The 11,836-nt window shown below is 39.9% G+C and overlaps 1 protein-coding gene and 1 long non-coding RNA gene across 4 annotated transcripts in view; one reads left to right on the forward strand and one right to left on the reverse strand.

Moving 5' to 3' along the window:
- STXBP6 (syntaxin binding protein 6) overlaps positions 1 to 368 on the reverse strand; it is a 118,960-nt gene extending 118,592 nt beyond the window's left edge. The window contains exon 1 of the mRNA XM_085301645.1: positions 346 to 368. The gene's annotated coding sequence lies outside the window, so the exon portion shown is untranslated. The remainder of the gene's footprint in view (positions 1 to 345) is intronic.
- Positions 369 to 407: 39 nt separating this feature from the next.
- LOC146597606 (uncharacterized) lies at positions 408 to 5,225 on the forward strand. Of its 3 annotated transcripts, none has more exons than XR_014895444.1 (4): positions 408 to 533; positions 1,519 to 1,645; positions 3,698 to 3,904; positions 4,792 to 5,225. It is a non-coding gene; the product is annotated as an uncharacterized LOC146597606 (long non-coding RNA). The 3 variants fall into 3 exon arrangements; XR_014895443.1 differs by having other exon boundaries at positions 4,795 to 5,225; XR_014895442.1 differs by having other exon boundaries at positions 3,698 to 5,225.
- Positions 5,226 to 11,836: the final 6,611 nt, after the last annotated feature.

Raw genomic sequence — 11,836 nt, forward strand, 5'->3', positions numbered from 1 at the left:
GCTGCTGCCGCCCGCAGCTGCTGTCGGGCTTTAGCGGGGGGAGGAAAGCACCTCCCTCCGCCGCCGGGAGTGGGGTGAAGGTGCAAAGCGCCCTGCGGAGGGGATGCCCGCGGTCTCCGGGGGGCGGGCTCGGCGCGGAGCGCTGGGACAGCTGCGCGCAGTGTCCGCGCTYGCTTTTTTGTCCCAGCGGCCCAAAGACAGAGCGGTGCGAGAGCTCTCGCTGGAGAGCGCGGGTCGGGACGSGGGGAAAACTGCGTGGGCTCCCGGCGGCCTTCCCGAAGGGCAGGACGTGCTCCGCGGGAAGGCTGCGTTCTGCTCAGGCCTCAGCTCTAGGGTACATCGTACCAGAAGGCTGACCTCCCTGTCCGACTGCCTGCAGAGAATAAGCTCGCAAACAAATTYTGCTACTGTGCTTTCCTAACTCCTTCGAATATTAGTGAGGTTTGCCCACCTTCTTGTGCCGTCTTACCAGAACTGCAGCGCACGTTCGCTACGGCGCTGCTGAGAGCATCGGGCTTGGAAACAATCAACTGGTTAGTATGAAAATAAACATTCCTGACACGTCAGAAATATTTTTGTGCTGCATTTTACAATGTTTAATTTAGAACGCTGGATTTTTGTATCKGTGCCAACATGAAATGTAGTTAGTATTTATAAAAATGTGAGGTGGCTGTTTTCTCCGTGTGTGTGTATTTTGATCCCATCATTTAGTCTAATGGTTATTGGTGCTGCACATTAAAAACTGTTTACTATGGGCTCAGTTTTTCAGTATATTACACTATTTTACGTGGTTGTTCYGTTAGGCCTCTCTTAAAAACACTTTGAAATCCAGGGAATGACTCACAGTGATTTCAATAGGTTCTGCATGGGTGTCCTGGAAACAGGCCAATCTACTTTTGTTGTAGGCAACAGAGCCTTCAGCAAATGCCTTGCTGCTTTCCTATCCTACGGATTAAGAAGTTCAGCCACTAGTGGCCTTCAGTTTTTGCTATATTTTAAAAAGAAATTTCCAAAAGATAGGTCCTTCCTTTGTGTAAATCTGACTGCCAGTAAAGTTAACTGTCTCCAGCATCCGTGGCTGGATGTTTTGGCCCGATGCGTCACCATGAAAGGAGTCAGGAACACAAGTCGTGGATTCTTGAAGGCAAAGTTGCAAGCAAGGTCACTTTTTAATGTAGTAATAAGAGCAATCAGAAACTAAGTGTTATTATGTTCTTCAAGGGTTTCATAATTATCTTCTTTAAGAAGGATAAACTTGGGACTATCCTGATATGTGACCCATTTGTATCTACCATCTACATACTTCTAAAATGTGTTTGGATAACATTTTCTAGCTTCTGTGCAGAAGGCCAATACTTAAAACTGAGAAGGTCATTTATATTGTCTGATTTCAGAAACCAAGAAGAAGGTGTGTGTGTGGGGGGAAGAATATGAAAACTGACGGTTTTCAGCACTTCTGCCTTCTCTCCTTTTTTTTCTTCTTTTAATCTCTTTTTTTCCCCTTTTTTTCCTCTGTAGCTGATATATCCCAGCGTGGAACTGGAACTGAAGTTCAGCTTTTATTTTTGCTGCTACATGCTGCACRGGCCTTTCAAATGTGTCTCATTCTTTCCATTATCTTTGGATCTGATAGGATTTAATTTTTGTAAGTTAATTATTGCTACTAGAAATGCTAAATTATAATGACGAACTTCTTTGGTTTGAGTTTAAATATATAGCCCGTAATTTACAATGACCTGTAGTGTTGTAAAATGTCTCTTTGAAAGTCCTTGGGCCTTGTCAGGCTGAGTGGCAAGCTTGTGCTCGGCCYTTGTCCTCATCCTTCAGTTGGCTACGTTTATCAGACAGACAGATTTAGCACACCAAAACTGTTCCACGTACTTCAGCCTTCATGCCAAACAGATCTCGGCAAGAAGGTTTTTACATGTAAGTAGCTCCAAAATATCAAAAAAGATCTCTCAAACCACCTTGTAAAATTATTTGTGTGCCAGTGGTATCTGGTGGATTTAGATGAATAAATCTGAGAGATTAATGRCCGCAGCAGCGTACCCAGGCTCTCTCCCGGAGCTCGCTGTCTTTGCAGTAGAACAGAACATGCATTTGTCTCTCTCCTACCCCAATTCACAGTTCGGTATATTGGTGCAGACTAAGATAACCTCTGACTTAAATGTCCTTCACTGCAATCTCYGGCTGAGAGGAGGAGCAGAAAGCTGGTAGGTGACACTGTCTCAAACCATTAAACTGATTCTACCCAAGCACATTTTGCAGAGCCATGAATGTTGCTGCTGCGTTCTGTCATCCTGGGGGACCAGGAGGGAGGCCCAGGTTCRGAAAGGATCAGTTTCCAGGATCGGTTTCCACTGATTTCACTGGAACTGAAGCACTGAGACATTGAGGGATATCTGGGTCTAAGTCCCTTATGAATATCCAAAAGCAAAACCTGGTCCTCGCTCCGGAAGCAGATGAGATTGTGGAAAGAGCYTGTGCACGTGATAAACATGATTCTTAAATTTCAGATGATAAGCTGCTTCCCAGAAATACTACCTCAAATGGACACATTTACGCTGAGGAAATCTTATGTGGGCCTGGAAAGCAGGAAATCTAACTATTTATTATAACTATGCAACTGAACTGCTAGAGTCCCTAGGAATGYCACTGATAAACAGCATGATAAAGGAGCAATGAGCAGGATGTCTTTAGTTCATCAAAAGACTAATGAAGGACTATGCTAGACACCTGAGGTATTCCAAGGAAAGTTGTGCAGAGAGTTCAAACATAACATTTAAAGATAYATAGTGTAGACTGAATGTATGAGGCTGCTAATGCCAAGTGCATAGCTAAGGTCGTTAAGTGCTTTCAGTGCATGACATGTGCAAGAGAGAGATAATAACTCATAAAAAAGTGCATGATACAWTGTACTGATTAACCATTTATAGAGGGGAGCTGTGTCTTGGACTTTGGACTTTTCAGGCTGCAGTGCTATTTGAGCCCAAACTAGACTCTGCTGTCACCTGCATACCATGCTAGATAGTCCTCAAACAGAGGGGAAAAAAAAAAAAAAAGTGTCTGTGATTAAAAGTAATTGGATGAGTCAGGGGACTTGGTGGATGGCAGAGGAGGCTTGAGAGCAGTGGGTGTTCCTGCTGCCTAGTGGGAAAGCAGCCAACCTAGAAGAGGCGACAGGGTCTGTTGGGAGCTGATAGCAGGAGGTGTGGACCGTAGTAGGAAGTAAGTAAAAGAAGAAACTAGTCATCTTTAATGAATGTGTACCACAAAGCTGCCGTATATCCCTGATGYGTCCTTTGAAGGGCCAGTCTCATCGCTGTAATATATAATTCTTTTTGGCTTCAGAGTGAGATAATTAATGTTGCTTTTTCCAATGATGAAACAATGTGTACAAGAAAGTAAATTGACAGTATTATGTCTCTATTTTTTAATAGGTGTAAGTTTTGCAACAGAGGTATTTTTTCTATCACCCTTGCTGAGTGGTATTTTCTTCTGCATGTATGCAGTATGAGCAAGTGCTGCTTAACAAAAAGAAATTTGATGCAATCTGGTCCACAGAGCTAATAAAAAGTAATAATGTGTGCAAGAAAAGCAGTATGCATTTACGCATAGCAGAACTGATAAGTAGATAGAAGCTTTTGCATGAGAATAAGCTCATTTAACAAATTATCCCTACCCTTTTGTTACCCAGGGAGGGAATATTCAAGGAATTCTGCTCTCCTTCCAACAGCAGAAGGTACCGCAGGCAGCAGAGGAGCCATTCCTGCTCTCCACCTCTATGGGCTCTCTTCCGTTCCCTCATAATAAATAAACCCCCAAATGTCTTCTTCAAAGTACTCTTTCTGCGAGGTTGAAAGAACATCAGAAAGARTTGAGGCTGAGAAGCAGGTCAAATTGAGTAAGTAGTGGTTTGTAGAAAACCACCTAGTCACTAGTGATACTCTATGACAGGGTCTACAGGAAATGTAAGACAAAGCAAACGTTTCGTCAAGGGAATCTCATCTGACAGCCCAATAAAACGAGGGGGAATTTTCAGCACGTCAGAATATCAAGAAGAGTCTAGTATGCAGAGAATGCCCTTGTTCTACAAGATTGTTTTGTCTGTCTTTAAAAGATAGGAAAAATGGAAGAAAAAACACAAAAATTGGAATAATAGTTCATCATTTTTCTGTTCACTTTGTTTCTTCACTGATTTCTTCTGATGTTTCCTCATTTCCTGTTTATATTCAAATTAATAGCCCTAACTGAAAACTCAGGTTTCTTTTAAGCCTTATCTGCAGGTGAAAATTAAAACATTTACGTAGGAGGACTGTCCAGAAGAAACAACCCTCAACTCAAATCTATTTAAAATAACATACACACATACACTTGTGTGTGTGTGTAAAATCTAAAGCCAAATTACTAGGCAAAATTACTGGGATACATTAAGAACTGTCCAGCTGCCTGACATGAGGGCRCCAGAGCTGCTTGTCACAACATGTCCATGGACCAGTTTCAGCTTTACAAGAATGGGGTGAAGGAAGGTGGTCATGGGTCTGCCCGCGGGTCTCAGGCATGCCACGGGACAGTGGGGAGCACGAGGGAGCCTCAGAGGTCTGGGAAGAGTTTGTGACAGTTTCCTAAATTTTTCAAGRAGGTTTACTTTGAAAAAATGACCCAATGTGATTTAGGCAGCAGTAGGAGCTTCAAAGGGTTTTCATTAGCGCGTGCTTATGGGACTTGGAAGGCTATGCCGTTTCATTAGGTCTGGTTGGCCTAGCCACTAATTAACCCGTTTCTCTTAAGCAGCAGATAAGATCCCTGTGTAATGATTATGATTAAGAGGGGCGCGTGTGGCGTGTGGCTGTGGTGCTGCCTGCCCGGYGTGCATGACCTGAGCGCGGACGTTCCGGCGTGACTCGTAATACGGTCTTGGGACCGCGCCACACAACCATGCGTCGCTTGCATGGCGTGCCTTTCTGCTCGCCGGCGCTGGAAGGCTGTGTCCCAGCCCTGCGGAGACGTCGTGTGAGACGTCGCTGGGCTGAGTGTGAAATTTAGGGAATTTGGGAAGGTTAGAAATGTGCCTTCATAAGAATAAAATTATTTTTTTTTACAAATGCGTTTTTTCTGCTTTGAAGCCAAAAGTACTTAGAAAGTTTAGAGCAATCTGTTGAATTATTTGAAAAATCCTTAATGATAAAGTGGATAAAACTCAGACAGCACTATGTTAATTTACTGTAAGGGATATACTAAATATTCATGTAATGTTTTATTATCTCTATAGTATTCTTTCCTAAATTATTTCCCAGATTAGCTGAAATAAATATGTTTCTTTCTCAGAAATACCTTTCTTGTTCAAGTCAGCTTTCAGCTGGGAATGAAAAAAAGCATTCTTATTGGTTTTAGAATTTTTTGTTCCCTCAGAAAACTTTTCATTTATTTTTATTATTTTATTATTACAGTGATCATAGTCCCTAATTTTGTTTAAAATGTTAAATATGATATTAATTTATGTTTAAAAAATGAATCATAGGAAGCAGGAAACAACAACTCTGAATCAAAGATCATAGCTGAAACAGCTTGACAATAACGAGGAGGGAGAGGAGGCTTAGTGACCGTATGGACAGGTGATGGAAGATATAATGAGTACCTGGAGGAAGCGCTGAAAACAGATTTTTGAAAAATGCAGTATTTATCAGTATTATATTGTTGGCTTCACCCATGTTTCTGGAGCTACAAAGTTTTGGGAAGCTCCTCAGTCTGGCTTCTATTTTTGCACATACAAATGAAAAAATTAAGTGATCGAATTAACCTTTCAGTCGACTGCGAAAGGCATCTGAATGCTTCACTTGCGTGTGCATCTGTGTGGGCCCGTAACTGTTTGCAGGCACGCACGCGCGTGCATGCACGGGCACGCACACGCACGCGCGCGTGCACAGGCAGCTCCGCCCACGCTACTCCACTGACTTCCAGTTTTCTAAGACTGATTAGCCACAGGTTGTGAGGGAGAGTGTGCTTTTACAGGRTAATAAGGATTATTCGATAAAATCCCAGTCGCAGCCTGAAAGCTCCAAGATACATTGCCCATGTCAATGGCAATAAATTAAACCTCGTCTTCACAAGCAGAAAGAACCGAAACACAGGTCTTGAGAAATAAATGTGTAAGTTACCTGATGAACATACCTGTTTTCTTACATCGATATCCGTAGCTCTATTSYGCCCGTGCGCCTGTATGTGTACGTMGGTGGAGATGCTCGCTGGAGTACTCGCAGTCCTCAGGGGCTCGGTGCCCGCGCCCSGCAGTTTTGGCCCTCGAGGTGAGAGGTGAAATGAGGGGAAACGGCTTTGTGTTTTCGGACAACGAATTAACTGCCTAATAGCTAATTTTGTGCTCGTGATTCGTACCCAGGGGCTCGAGGAGCCCAGCCAAGCCACCCTTGTCAGCATAGGAGCGAGCTTCRGGCACTTAAATAGCCGCGGGAAGTGCGCACCGCTGGCTGTATGTCGGCGCGTGGTGAAATCGGTGTTTTAGTATGGAGGATTCATTCTTTTTTAAGTTCTTGAGTTTAATAATTTTTAAAGCACCCTTGCCCACGTGCTCAAATTCTTCAGCTACAGCTTGTAAATGCGCTAACTTTTTTATTTTCCGCCTAAATTTATTATATCTCTGCATATTGGGTACAGCTATTGAACTAGCATTTGTAGCATTTAAAGAAATCTGATGGTGCAGTAAGCCATGTTATTTTGGGGAATGATTTTAAGTCTGACATCACACTATTGATTAGATGCCAGTTCTGAAAGAAATARTCAAACTGGACATCTATTGCTTTTTTTTTTCTGTGTATATATATATATATATGCATAGCTGCTATTCTAGCTTTTGTGTCTAAAGTAGAACTATTCTGATTTTGCATTAGAAAAATAAAGAAAAAAGTAYCCCTGGTATGCAAATTTTATCTTTTAAGGTTTGATTTCTACCAAGAGGAAGTAGAAGGAATTAGTCAGGCCTAAAATCCCTGAAATAAAAGGTTAGCGAAGAGAAAATCCAGAAGAATATTATGCTCTCCTTAATATCCAAATGATAACTTTAAAAGGTGGTATTGTGTGAGTAATAATATCACTGCAGCAAACTTGCTTTTTTCCCATTTCATCATTAATGTTAACGATAAATATTTGCTGGGTAAGCTGCCTTTGCTCTGACCTGCACACTTGACTTCACACTGCTTTTGTAGCTAGCTAACTTCAGTGTTGCATCACCTTGCTTTCTTCCCAAAATGTGTATTCATCTTCTTTTTAATAAAGCAAATGTTTTCTTCATATATCAGTGAAAAATATTTCTGAGATTGGATAAACATTTTTTTGTTCGACTGAAGTTTTCTATATGTACAAAGGATTTCAAAGAATACTCTCCTACTACTTATTGCCTATGGGCCAAATCTGAAAGATGTGTTTTATTTTTGTAATCTTTTATTTGGATACTTTTAATATTCTACTGTGCAACAATGCAGATACAAGTGTTTGTGGCAGTAAAGTCAGGTTATGAGGAGTATACTGCAATACTGCACGTTGGTACACAGATAACCACATCGTGTCCTTTAAGARGTTAAGGCAGTTCTGGTGAATTAAAATGAAAACTTCATGGACTTCTGGAGTGTTTTTTTTCAGACTACATTTGTTTTGGAAATACTCAKTGAACTGTGATTTTGTGCTTTGGTGATAATAATAAGAGCTCTGAGTTGGGGAATTATGGCCAGGATGAGTGTTCCAGGCAACAAAAGCTAAATTAAACCAAGGAAACGTTTTYAGGGAAGAAAAGGTCTGTTTGTACCGAAGGCCGTGCTTCCGTGTGCATTTGAGGGGGCTCCGTATGTCCTCAGGTCGCTTGCTAGTACGGGTCTGAACGGGACCAGGGATGGTCATATATTTTCAATTTATCTTTTCACAATATGTTTAAAAATCCTATTTTTAACTGCACTGAGTACATAAACGAGTTGTTTGAGTCTAGAGCTTTCTATGAAGCTCTCCGGAGGGTGAAAGTTCCAGCTCAAGGTGTTGACATGCGAGCTTAGCGTGATAAGCAGGGACCTAAATTAATCTTTTTTTAAGCATCTTTTAAACAATTGGGATACTTTTTTGCATAACATTATTAGGCTATTGGTATCCTGTATTCAAACAAACGGAATTCCTTTTTTTTTTTTTTTTTTTTTTTTTTTTTCTTCTTGGCAAATCCTTTTAAATTCGTAACAATAAAATTTTGCTTTTTTATCTGTCAATAGCACAGCAGACAGAGTTTCATATGTAAAATCACTGTGGTTAGTAGTTGTATTCTCTCATTATGCTATTTTTAGATGCTGCAAATTATAATTTAGAGCTAATGTGTAATTTTTTTCCAACATAAACAAATCTATACCAACTGTGGATCAGAGATCTAGAGCTTGCTGAGTAACCATTATAGACAGTTTTATCTAACAATATATAAGGTCAGATTGATCTTTAAAGATGCTTGTTCCACAGCTGCTTGTATTTTTCTGTTAGATTTTCTCTATTATGTTTTCAGAGCTAGAATCAATTCTTCAGGTTTTGAAATACTTGCAAATTTGATATTTTAACACTTGATACCGAACTAATAGAATGGATAATTTCCCCATAACATAATCTGAATTCCTGTGTTGTACAAATCTCTTTAAATCCTGTAATCTCACATAGGATATAGCGTTAAGTTGTGAAACTCTTTCAATTTATAACCAATTAGGTTTGAGCAAGCTCCACAAAAATTTCTATAGCGGTRTGTGGCATATATGTTTACTTTGGCCCTTGCTGGTGTGTTTTATAAATATTCTTTTGTTTCTTGCAAAAATATCATGARTGTTAAACTCTATATTGGTTTCCACTGTGTTTTCCACGAGGTAGAGATGAACGGAACCATTGGCAGACCAACTACTGGATCACTGGAAGCAATACGTGTTTAACCTTATAGGAAATAAGTATTTAATATGGGGGATAAGTCAGACATTATTATTGTTCTACTTTTACCCGTTACTGTATTACTATGAAGAACCTATTRCTTCCCTTTTTCTGCTAAATTTCTATACCGAGTTGCTCTCACCTAGACCATTTCCCTGTGGCAGAACTGATGAGAATTCTAAATCAGAGCTCATAACTATTTGTTTTTAATAGGAAAATAGGTAAAATAACAAAAGTTAGAAAAAAGCCTATGCAAGGGAGGCAGGACTCTCTCAGTCAGGTTTCTTACTCAAATAGCAATTTACCCAAACAATTACTGGCCTAACCCCAAATGATGCTTGTTAGAGTTCGTCCAACTCTCCTGAGGAGCTGCTTATCCTGAAAACCCATAGCAAGGCAACAGTGAAACCACGCCATGTTTRTTGGGCTTTCTATGGTCAATATATTTTTAGTTAAGAGCAGTCACTGAATAGTTTTTTATGCCATTTTTCTTTGTAAGACTTTGCAGACAGGATATAGTCAAAAGGAAAGTTAGAGCTGTTTCCTTTAAAATACACTATCACTTTGCAGTGTGCACAAAATAGACTATTTTGAGAATCAGTAGAGGGAATTCTGTGAAGATTTCAAGGTAGATCCTTATTTTTACAAGAAAACAGGCACCAGAAACACATTATGTTGAACAGCACTGAAAATGTCTCCATTGTAGTGATGCARTAATTACCATTGTAGGGAAAAAATACTTAAAATATAAACAAAGCAGTCCTGTTTGTAACAGTCGAGCATTCACATTTCATGTTAGAGATGGTTAGAGACATTTTGTGATAGAGATAATAGATATTATTGTAGAATGTGATTAGTTTTTTAATAAATACGTCAAAATTGTGCTTGAAATGATTCTTCTGCTACAGAAGACTAAGATGCCACATTGCCAGTAGGTGTTTGATTTTCWTATGGGGAATAACTAATTCTGGTTCGAACCCAAATTGCTAACTGGAATGAGAAAATACTTTGAAGATCAAGCTAAGATACTGAATTCTATGTGTTGTTTATGTCCATATAAGATGGGATTTCATGTACACATATGTTATGCATACTTGGAGAGAAGTGTAAGATTAGCTGTTACTCAAGTCACATCTTCTAGGGAAATATGACAAAAAAAATCCTCTCTGGCAATTAGATGTCAGATTTTTTGTACAAAATGGCTGAAGTAGCTATGCTGACATTACCTTRCATTCAAAAATACCTTCTCAAAGACTAAAAATGTGATTTTGTYAATGTGCATGCAAGATGATTATACATGAGTTTTGTATTGCATCAGAAATGTACAATCCTGTCAATTAGATAAAATTACTTTAAAAATACACCATGTTTAGCAATACAGAACGTAAGCTTTCACAACTGAGCAAAGAATAGGAGGGGAACTCGGGCTCCTGATTTTCAGTGGTAGGCAAATGTAGCAATAGAGTATTTTACATGATTTTTAAATCACAGAAAGAAGGGTAGAATTTCATATTCAGATTTGAAATAAATGCAGATTGTTTTAAATTAGATTTCTTTAAATGACTTTATATGCTATTGTATTTAATACAAAAATAATTTAGATATGCTTTGAAAACATAYTTCTTGCACCTTTTTGAATGATGATAGGGGACTACAGAGGTGTATTTTTAYTTCCAGTGCCTACAGAGAAAGCTTAGATGCTTGTCTTTCAGATAGATCCACACTGCAGATTCAGAGAAGCAAAAACAAATTCTGTGGATCATGTTCTGACACCACAATACACAACATCTCTGCCAAACTTCRGAGTCGTTGAATTACGTTTTGCATCTGCAGTCCTCTGCCCAGAGCGTGGTGGTTGCTGCTGTGTACAATGCCATTTTTGGTGGAAGCTAGAGAGAAGGTGCGGTGGTGCTATGGGGAAATTTTTATATGCCAAATATTCCCATGCAGATGTATATTGGAATCATCCAAAGACTGAGTAGGAAAGATCTGTGTGTGTCAATCAGTTGCTTAACGCCTGAACCGAGAGTTTTGCCCCCAGAAGGAGAGGGCTGTTTTTCAGCTTGCTCCTGCGTGGGTTTTGGGGATTTTTGGCCCATGGTAAGGGTAACTTGGCTTGAATGGAACAAGAGTAGAGGGTCTTGAGAAGGTCTGGAGGCCTTGGCGATAATTCTGCAGATAGCAGATATTGTCACTTCAATACTACCTTTACTCAAGCTCAAAYCGAAGATGAGATTGAAGCCAGCACATGAATTAATAATCATCAGGCACGGGGGAAACAGGCAGCTATGCACGTTTAAGCCTCYGACAGTATGGTAGCATAAGAAATAGTTATTGAAGAAGACAGCAAAATTATCATTGACTGACTAAAACAAATTTTCTCTTAGTGCTCCAGATTAGTATGAAGTCYTTAGCAAAATGATTAGAACATGAAAATTAAGGCTTAAAGAGAGCTAAATAGATACTGATTTAAGATACCAAACACATAAAAAAGTTTATACTTAATATGCCACACAAATAAATCTGAAGCAATTTCTCTCACCAGGTTTGACAGCCGAGGTGCTGCCTCCCAAGGCAGCACCTCCAATAAGCGTAATCATGCTCTTCATGGACGCTTTCTTTGAGGACATAAGCTGAACAGTGTCTCCACCACACTTCCAAATACAGTGCTCAGATTTGCAACGGTGGAGGGGCTTTTCGCAGCAATTTTCTCTGCGTCAGCAGTGAGAACCGCAGCTCCTTGCACTCAATGTGCTCAGGGACTGTTATTATTCCTCAATACCTGTCAACTAACTGGAAGCCAAATGCTTTAAGATGCTGCCCAAAAATATTTTATATATATTTAAATACATTTTAGTTGGAGCCAAAATTAATGAAATGCTGT

The sequence above is a fragment of the Rhea americana genome, unplaced genomic scaffold, assembly GCF_003343005.1.
Source record: "Rhea americana isolate MKP2758 unplaced genomic scaffold, rheAme1 scaffold_18, whole genome shotgun sequence".
NCBI lineage: Eukaryota > Metazoa > Chordata > Aves > Rheiformes > Rheidae > Rhea > Rhea americana.